Genomic DNA, 10048 nt, shown 5'->3' with positions numbered 1-10048 from the left:
TAGAATTGTTACCAGCACACAGTAGATTATCAGTAAATCTTAACTGTTGTCTGTCATTCAGCTCTATATTCAAGGATGTTCCCAGCCAAATAGACTAGATTCTTCCCCATCATTCGCTAACTAGAGTGGCAATAAACTGGGGAAGATAGTCTATGCATAGTGTATCAGACTGCAACAATATGTGGATATCACATTATCCACGGAAGAAAGAGAAATACGGAATAGTAGCACAATCAGCTAGTACATGGCAAAACTCGATTTTGAACCCAGGTCTCTCTGCTCTAAAGGCCAATCTGTTCTCTTTGAACCCTGTTGCCAAGAGCTTAGCATGAGCTGACAACGTGCAGTGGTTGTTAATGCAGTGAATGTGGTGGTAGACAAATGGGATGTGTACAGGCAGAAGCCTCTGGAACAGAGGAATGGAGGTAGCCCTGCTCCAGTCCTATGTTTGACCATCTGGATCGGTCAGACCATGCTTCCAAAAGTGACTAGTGGGTAGAAAGGCGTGGAATCGCGTCCTGTGGTGGCCCTTAGGAGGGATGAAGATATTTTGCCTGAAGGAGAGAAGACAGCTGTGGACATGAGAGCAGTCTTCAAACAATAACCAATTTATCAAAAATAGAGGGAAAGAGAATTCAGTATAACATAGGTGAAAACTTCTTTCTTTTTTGCCCACACCGTGTGGCTTGCAGGGTCTTCCCTGACCAGGGATTGAACCCAGGCCATTGGCAGTGAAAGCTCAGAGTCCTACTACTGGGCCACCGAGGGAATTCCCTAGGTGAAAACTTTCTAACTGTCTGAACCATCCAAGGCTGTCTGGTTTGGGAAGTGATAAATTTGTTCTCATTGGAAAGATTGAGGAGAAGCTAGACAACCACTTGATGGGGTAAAGTAGAGGAATTTTGTCAAATGAATTCAACATATGTTTAGTGGACATCTGTTACAGGCCATGTATATTCCTGCCAGACTTGAAATCTATTATGAAACTAGAAGAGCTAAATAGGACCTTATATCCTGCTCAAAACTCTGACTTTGACCGCTATACTCATTGGCATAAATATTCTTGTAATTAATTTTAAAATTAATTATATATTCTTCTTTCCCTGACCTGAGTAACTTTTGCCACTTGCTATAAAGTAGGGGCAAATTCCACCATATTAACCTGGATTGCTCCTGTTCCATGTTCTCCCATGTAAGCTTCCTTTTAGCACAGGGGAAACAAAGAATAATTTAGTCAGCAGTATTAGGACAGGAAACTGAAGGTTTCCAAGTACATTTTAAAGGGAAAAAATGCAAAATAAAATGGAAAATAGTACCAACCTCAAATATCAACCTCAAATATATGAGCTGACAATTCACCTTCATTCTCTGGAACACATCCTGTTCCAGTGTGCAGAGCTCCATATTTTTATTTTATGATTCTGGCCCTAAAGTGATTGCCCTGGGCTTAGGGTTCCAAAGTAAAGAAAGTGGATACAGCTTGTCAAATAGGAGCTGTGGTCAGAGCTGAATGTAGGTTGGAGTGGCGTCTGTAGTGGTTGCTGGGAGGACCTACTATGTGACCAGCAGAGTACGGCCATGACTGACCAAAGCATGTTTGAAAGCATTTGAAAAGGCTTTATCTATGTTTTGTTTTCTAACACTGCCTACCAATTCATAAAACCTCAATATTTGCTCAAGTGCAGGGTGGTAGAAAGTCGAAACAGTGGGCAAAGTAACAGGGAGAAAACTTGCAAGTTGATATTTAACTTTGAGCAAGTCATTTGTCCTGTTCACTAGAAAGACTTATGCTCTGAGAAAGGAGATGGATTAAGACTGTGGTTTTCAAACACAGGTCGTAGCCCACGACCATTAAATTGAGCCCATTAAATTGAGAAATCAATTTAATAAGTTGAAATCAGCATTTTAAAAAATTAAATAGAAAATTCCAGACTTCTTTGCACACAGCAAGGGTATTATTTAATAAAACTTTTGCTTATTTCATTTGAATACACACACATACCCATACACACACACACACACACACACACACACACGTGTATACTGGATTGTTCAGTAAAGTGAACATTTTACCATGGAGCACAGTCAAAAATGTTTGACAAATGCTGACCTAAGAGAACCTATTTAGGATTTGGGCCACAGAGAGGACCCCAGAAAAAGCAAATGATTTTGGATCCTCTATTACTGAGTTGACAGATTAATGTATTTTTATAAATTGTGATAAAATATACATAACATAAACAGACTAACGTTTTAAAATGTAAGGGAAAAAGCACTAAATGCCTTTGTCTAAAGACTAAAGACCTCCCATCCCCAACTTGTATCATCTTAAAGGTTTGGGTTTACAATGCTGTCCCCCGTCTCCCGTCCCCCTTGTTTTTCCTCCTAGGACTAGGACCAGGACTAGGTTCCTGGTCTGTATCTCCCAGAACAGGTGTATGTTTTGATTTTGATCTTACGGGGCAAGTAGCAAAAGTCCCCTTTTGTACCTGTGACTGAGTTAGAGAGGAGAGTGTGTTTACATTCAGTTGTACTTTTACATTACAAAATAGATTGTTAAAAAGCAGGTAATTAACTAGAATCTAAATAGGCATATAATTTGGAACAAGATTTAGAGAACTACAGTGTGCCTTGGTGAGCATACCAGTCTTACCTTCCTTTTCAGATCTGGGCAGTTGTCTGTTACAGACACTGACTCACTTTTATTTTTGCTTATATTTCATATTTGCATCCTTGTTTTTTATCCTTTAAGTATAAATTGTTTCCCCAGCTACATTGTTTGCCTTTTCAGGGGTACAGATTCCTTTCCTATCTCTTTACGTGTCTTTGCCAGACACACAATACTATTCAATAAACGTAATTGTATAAATGCAATAAATGATACTTGATTACTTTTTCTTCTCAGCCATTATCAGTAACTGAGTCATTTTTACTGGAATCAGGGCAGTCAAATGCCATTGAAGACAACTTTCCTTTTCTGGAGCAATAACCTCATTGCTAGTTGCTTAGAATTTCTCAGTTTCCAGGCTTTTCCCCCTCAGGCCACATTTACTCACTTGGCTTGGGCTCTGAACTAGCAGCACCTTGTATTTGTATAACTGTGTAGTTAAAGGAGCTTTCCTACTTTTTAATTCACTGGTGAAGGACATAAAGGGATGTTATCTTCATGTGGCCAATGGGGAAACTGAGGCATAGAGCCATTAAGCCCACGGTTCTGCAGCACAATTGGTGACAGCTCTGGACTAGTTGCTGACTTCGAGGCTGGGGCTCTTTTCACTACATTAGTGGCTTCTCTACTTTGTTTTTCCCTCCTATTCCTCCCTCACTAAATTGGAAGATTCCTGCTTTCATCTCAAGGTGAAGAAAAAAGAGAGGGAGGGAGAATTATGCAGCTGATTTCTATAAATCTCTTTTCCACCAGTGATTTCCCTGAGGTATTTACATAGAGTAGGAAATACACACCACAGGCAAGCCAGTCTCCTCTGGCTAAATACCTTATTTCTTCCTCATCAATCCAAGTCTGGCCTGAAGACATCTTCCATGTTACTTTCCTGCCTGATCCTCCTCCATCCCACCCAGATTGACTCAATGAAGAGTCTACTCTGTGCCAGTTTACTGTGTGTGTGTGTTTTTTTAACATCTTTATTGGAGTATAATTGCTTTACAATGGTGTGTTCATTTCTGCTTCATAACAAAGTGAATCAGTTATACATATACATATGTTCCCATATCTCTTCCCTCTTGTGTCTCCCTCCCTCCCACCCTCCCTATCCCACCCCTCTAGGTGGTCACAAAGCAGCGAGCTGATCTCCCTGTGCTATGTGGCTACTTCCCACTAGCTATCTATTTTACGTTTGGTAGTGTATATATGTCCATGCCACTCTCTCACTTTATCCCAGCTTACCCTTCCCCCTCCCCAAGTCCTCAGGTCCATTCTCTAGTAGGTCTGTGTCTTTATTCCCGTCTTACCCCTAGGTTCTTCATGACCTTTTTTTTTTTCTTAGATTCCACATATATGTGTTAGCATACGGTATTTGTTTTTCTCTTTCTGACTTACTTCACTCTGTATGACAGACTCTAGGTCCATCCACCTCACTACAAATAACTCAATTTCATTTCTTTTTATGGCTAATATTCCATTGTATATATGTGCCAAAACCCTGCAGAAAGTAGGCATAGAGGGAACTTTCCTCAACATAATAAAGGCCATATATGACAAACCCACAGCCAACATCATCCTCAATGGTGAAAAACTGAAACCATTTCCACTAAGATCAGGAACAAGACAAGGTTGCCCACTCTCACCACTATTACTGTGTGTTTTTAGGAGACTGCACCTGCCTTATCTCACTTAAACCCACAGAAAATCTGTGAGGCAAGTATTTTTATCCCCATTTAAGAGCTGATAAAACTCAAGCTCAAGAAAGTTGAGAACTCCAGTTCCTCAACTCCAGGTTTTGTGCTCTTTTCCCAGATCTCCAGGGCTTTTATTTATTTACTTGCTTGTTTATTATTTAAGCACATTGTACATCCCTCTCCAACCTCCAATTTCCTTTATGCAAAATTCTAGCATACATGATTTAAAAAATTTTTTGTGTACCTTTTGGAAGAACCGCAAGAATTTTAGGTCCACTGTAAGGTAAATCTTGTGTAACAGTCTGTGGAAAGTTGGAAATTGAATAATGTCCATTTCAGTTATGCTGGATAGTTTAAATAAAGTTACCAAAAATTTATTTCATTGCAAGCAACCAAGTTACTGGGTCTCTAGAAGTGGGAGCCAATGCTATGTAATAATGGCAACAACAACAATGAAAATCAGATTTAAAAAGTAAAATCTTTGAACATATGTATGGAATACCAGACAAAGCAAAATTGCCTCTCAGTATGTATAGATACTACAAACAATAAATGCTGGAGAGGGTGTGGAGAAAAGGGAACCCTCTTGCACTGTTGGTGGGAATGTACATTGATACAGCTGCTATGGAAAACAGTATGGAGGGTCCTTAAAAAACTAAAAATGGAATTACCATATGACCCAGCAATCCCACTGCTGGGCATATACCTAGAGAAAACCCTAATTCAAAAAGACACATGCGGGCTTCCCTGGTGGTGCAGTGGTTGAGAGTCCGCCTGCCGATGCAGGGGACACGGGTTCGTGCCCCGGTCCAGGAAGATCCCACATGCCGCAGGTGGCTGGGCCCGTGAGCCATGGCCGCTGAGCCTGCGCGTCCAGAGCCTGTGCTCCACAATGGGAGAGGCCACAACAGTGAGAGGCCCGCGTACCGCAAAAAAAAAAAAAAAAAAAAAAGATACATGCACCCCAATGTTCATTGCAGCACTATTTACAATAGCCAGGTCATAGAAGCAACCTAAGTACCCATCAACAGACAAATGGATAAAGAAGATGTGGTACATATATACAATGGAATATTACTCAGCCATAAAAAGGAACGAAATTGGGTCATTTGTAGAGACGTGGATGGATTAGAGACTGTCATACAGAGTGAAGTAAGTCAGAACGAGAAAAACAAATATCGTATATTAATGCATATATGTGGAATCTAGAAAAATGGTATAGATGAACTGGTTTGCAAGGCAGAAATAGAGACATAGACGTAGAGAACAAACATATGCACATCAAAGGGGGAAAAGAGGGGTGGGATGAATTGGGAGATTGGGATTGACATATATACACTAATATGTATAAAATAGATAACTAATGAGAACCTGCTGTATAGCACAGGGAACTCCACTTTGCTGTACAGTAGAAACTAACACAACATTGTAAAACAACTATACCCCAATTTAAAAAAAAAAGATTCTACAACAAAGCAAGACAAATTTATTTTCATCTACTTGAAATTGCAGAGGAGGGAGATCCTGCAAAGCTTCCAGGGAGAAAGGGATAGTGAAGGGAATGTAATTGCACAGTATCCGTTATTACTAATAAAAGCATGAAAATAAACATATGATTGACGTGCTTTTTTAGTGTCTTCTTTATTGTTTCATTTTGCTGAATGTAAACTTTTAAATTTGGATTTTCATAGGTTCCATCCTGACCTCCAGTCTCCTAAGTCTATTTTCTCCACGTGGTTATAAGATTTTCACCTGCCTATTAGCATTCTTTTCTTTTTTAAGGTCCCACCAGTCTGGGAAAGAGAAGGGACTTGGGACCTACTGTCAGAATTTCAAGTTGGCCCCATTACAGCGAATCCATCCCATTCCCTGCTTTAACTTTTTCCTCTGTAGAGCCACTAAGGTGCAGCGGTATTCCTACTTATAAGATTTTAAAATATTTCTCATTGGGGAGAGATTTTAGGGCGGCGGGCACACCCCTCTGTACTTCCTTATTTCGGCGCGTAATAAGTGGAAGAGCAGAAGCCCGAGGCCGGGAAACGGATTTGGATTTCAAAGGGCTATTGTGCCTCCCTCTGGGCTCTGACCTGGAAAGCGCTTTATCTGTAACCCTTTTATGGCCCCAGACGTATTCTCGCTTCCTGGCTATTTGTAAACTTGTCTAATCGCGCTCACAGGACTGTAGGTTACCGACCAAAGGGAGGGAGAGGGTGAGAATGTTTGTAAGAGTTTAGAAAGTGACAACAATCCCATTTTATTTATTTATTATGCATTGCACAATCCTATAATAACAATGAAAATGTACATGAAAGTTCTACAACTCTATCATCCTAATAAATCGCTTGTTTCTATTTTATCTTCCATTTCCTCATGCATTAAAACATTCTGCAAAGCTCTGTGCCAGCCTTAGGGATTCACGGGAAGCTTTTACACATCCTAAATGCAAATTTGCATTTTGCTTTTTAAAAAAAATTATAGTTGATTAACAATATTGTGTTAGTTTCAGGTACACAGCAAACTGATTGGTTATACATATATATGTACACATCTATATTCTTTCTTTGACTTTTCCATTATAGTTTATTACAAGATATTGACTATAGTTCCCTGTGCTATACAGTTGCATTTTGCTTTTCTTTTTCCTTTTTACTTATCCTAAGTATTTCTGATGCTGCAAAAATATTCACATGGCTTTAGTGACTACCTAATATTCCATCAACGACATACACTTTAAAGTGTTATTTCAGTGTAAGTATCCAGCATTTAGGAGTAAACGCTAACACCCTTTGACCTTGCACTGCAGGGCCAGAAGACCGGTCAAGGTTAGACGGAGGGCTCCGGGAGGAAGGGCTGCGGCCCGCGCGCCAGCCGGCTAGCCGAGGACTCGAGGAGGAAGCTGGTGCGCCACCCCCTCGACCCCTCCCGGCACCTGCAGTCTGGCGCCTTTTCCCTCCGACCTCGCCTCCTCGGGTCCCGCGCTCCAGCGAAGGGCCCCCATCCGGCTGCGTGCCCACCCCTAGCCCCGGGCTGTCTGTTTCCAGAGCGCCTCCTAAGGTGTACGTGAGGCAGGAAGTGACGCAAAGGGTCTCCGAGGATCTGGAGAGGGCGGGAGACTATAAACGGCTGACTGCAGACAACCAACCCATCAGAGGGCGTCAGCATCGGCCGGTGACGGGTAGTGGAGCGGCGGACCCGGGAGGCGCCTGTGTGAGTGACACGCTGCTGCTAGAATCCCGCTGACCCTCCTGCCCTCCCTTCAGCCTGCGGGGCTGCTCCGAGCAGTCTCGGGTGCGGCCCTCCGGCGTGCAGTCCAGCAGCCTCGGGGAGCCGCCGGGGGCGCGGGGAGGCTGCAGCGCCTCCGGGTGCGGCGGGAGGGGATGCGCGCCGCGTGGCGGCAGGGAAGGGGTTGCGGCGGAGAGCGGAGTAGGCTGCAAGTGCAAGCAGGGTGGAGCCGCGCTGCAGAGAGGGTCTGCCCTACCTTTCTCTTCCTCTTGGTGCCCTCCTCCTCTCGGCCCCCGACCGGCGAATGGATTCTGTTAGGGCCCTGAGGGCGAGATGAGGGGTGCCCCACTGTCGCTCTGCGCCCCGCCATTCTTCTTCCGGCTCCTCAGGCCACCCGGATCCCTTGTCCTCAGTAGCTTGCCCTTAAAAGATGCAGGCCCTCGTGGGACAGCCCTAGCCTGAGGGCTCGGGAGCGAGGCGTGAGCCACGCTGCCGCAGCGCAGAGCCGCTCTGCGGGGAGCACGTGGCCGCTCTAGGAAGAGTTCCCAGGGAATGGCTGTCGCGGTGCGTGGGTGACCTTGAGCTCGTAGCCCTTGGATTCCTCGGGGCCCGCCCGGGCCCTGGTCTCATTGCTGTCCTCGACTGCATTACGACTGTGTCCTGGGCATTTAGGCGGGGGTTTCTATAAGCTGTATATTTGAACTCTAGTACAACCTGATCTTTCAGCGCTGCGCGTTGGCCTTGTGTGTGGGTTCTCAGTTTTCCCAAGGCAGAAGCCGACTGAAAGCCGCAGGTGTTCATACTAAGAATATTCGGATTGCTAGGCCCTCCTCACTAACAGATGGGAGACCGTAGGAATAAGACTTATACTTCGTGAAAGCTATGGTCTAGAGGCTAAATAAAAGCTATTTGGATTGGAATCGGCTTTTGCCTTCAGGAAATTAGGGATATGGTATAAAAAGGCTGTGCCGTATGGTATAAATGGGCTTAGAGGCCCATTGTGTCACTGTTTCGGGTGGACAGCTTTCTAAGCTCGTAGTGGGGCGGGTGGGTAAGTTGTGACTTGACTCGGGTTAACGTCTTTCCTCTGCCTACTGCTTGTGGCGACTTTGGGTATACCAAGGAAATTGATTGCTGCTGCTTTTTTCGGAGAAGATTGAAGTAGGAAATAGTTGCCGTGTTACAAAAGTATTTGGATACCTTTATTCTAGGCTTCGATAGGACTTTGGAATACTAGATGCTGATTCTGTGGTCTCTGAGCTAGGGAGTTTGACCTTATTGACAAAGACATTTAAGGTGATTTCCAGAAGTGGTTTTCTACCTTTTTTTTTGGTGGTATCTTATTTCCCCGACCAGGGATCAAACCCACATCCCCTTCAGTGGAAGCTCGGAGTCTTTACCACTGGACTGCCAGGGAGGTCCCTGATTTTCTGCTTTGAAAATTAAGGTTAGGCTATCTAAAGTATACTTGTTTGCCCTGCTGTTTTTTCCCCCTCTCAATTTTGGATTATAATAAACTCAATATGCTTCACAAGAAAATCCAGAATTAAAAAAATTTTGTCATTGATATGAAATATTTTCCAAAAGTCTATATATAGCATAGCATCCTTTAATTTTTCTTTGATGGAATGTTCTGACAAGAACATTGTAGTGGTGGCTGTGAACCTAGCCTGTGCTGAATATTGTTGGATAGCCAACAACTCAGCTAACTCTGCCCTAAGGGGTGGCATTTATTTGCCTCTGATAATGTAGTTATCTGTAATGGAGAAGGCTCCCAGCTAAACTTGAATCAGACAACACCTGAAATCTCCTAAAAATGATTCTCTGAGGCCTTTTGGAACTCTTCTGTGTGTGTGCCTTCTGTCTGCTCTCGCAGATGAGCACTACACAAATAGACCGCAGGGACTTCAGGTGGTCCTGACCTTCAAGTTGAGCAATCTTCTTTTCAGAAAGCTAAATAGGAATGAAGATTTTGCTTGTTTTCTTTGATTTCCTCCATTGCCTTTTCATTTTAGGCCCATAAAGTTAACTCTTGAAGCTAGTAAAGACCTTGACCAACCGTCTCTTTACAGTTTTTTTTTTTTTTTTTTTTTTTATTTATTATTTTTTTTTGCGGTACGCGGGCCTCTCACTGTTGTGGCCTCTCCCGTTGCGGAGCACAGGCTCCGGACGCGCAGGCTCAGCAGCCATGGCTCACGGGCCCAGCTGCTCCACGGCATGTGGGATCTTCCTGGACCGGGGCACGAACCCGTGTCCCCTGCATCGGCAGGCGGACTCTCAACCACTGCGCCACCAGGGAAGCCCTCAGTTTTTCTACTTTTTAAAGTTTCCCTACTACCCAAGCTTTACCCAGTGATTTCAGGATAAACCAAAATAGTAGCAAGGATGGGACGATCCCACATCCAAGGTTTTCATCATATTCTCTTTCATATAATTTCCAAATGATATGAAAAGTGAACTTCATGTACAT

This window comes from Hyperoodon ampullatus (genome assembly GCF_949752795.1).
Source record: "Hyperoodon ampullatus genome assembly, chromosome: 5".
Taxonomy (NCBI): Eukaryota; Metazoa; Chordata; class Mammalia; order Artiodactyla; family Ziphiidae; genus Hyperoodon; species Hyperoodon ampullatus.
This window is presented reverse-complemented; position numbering follows the sequence as displayed.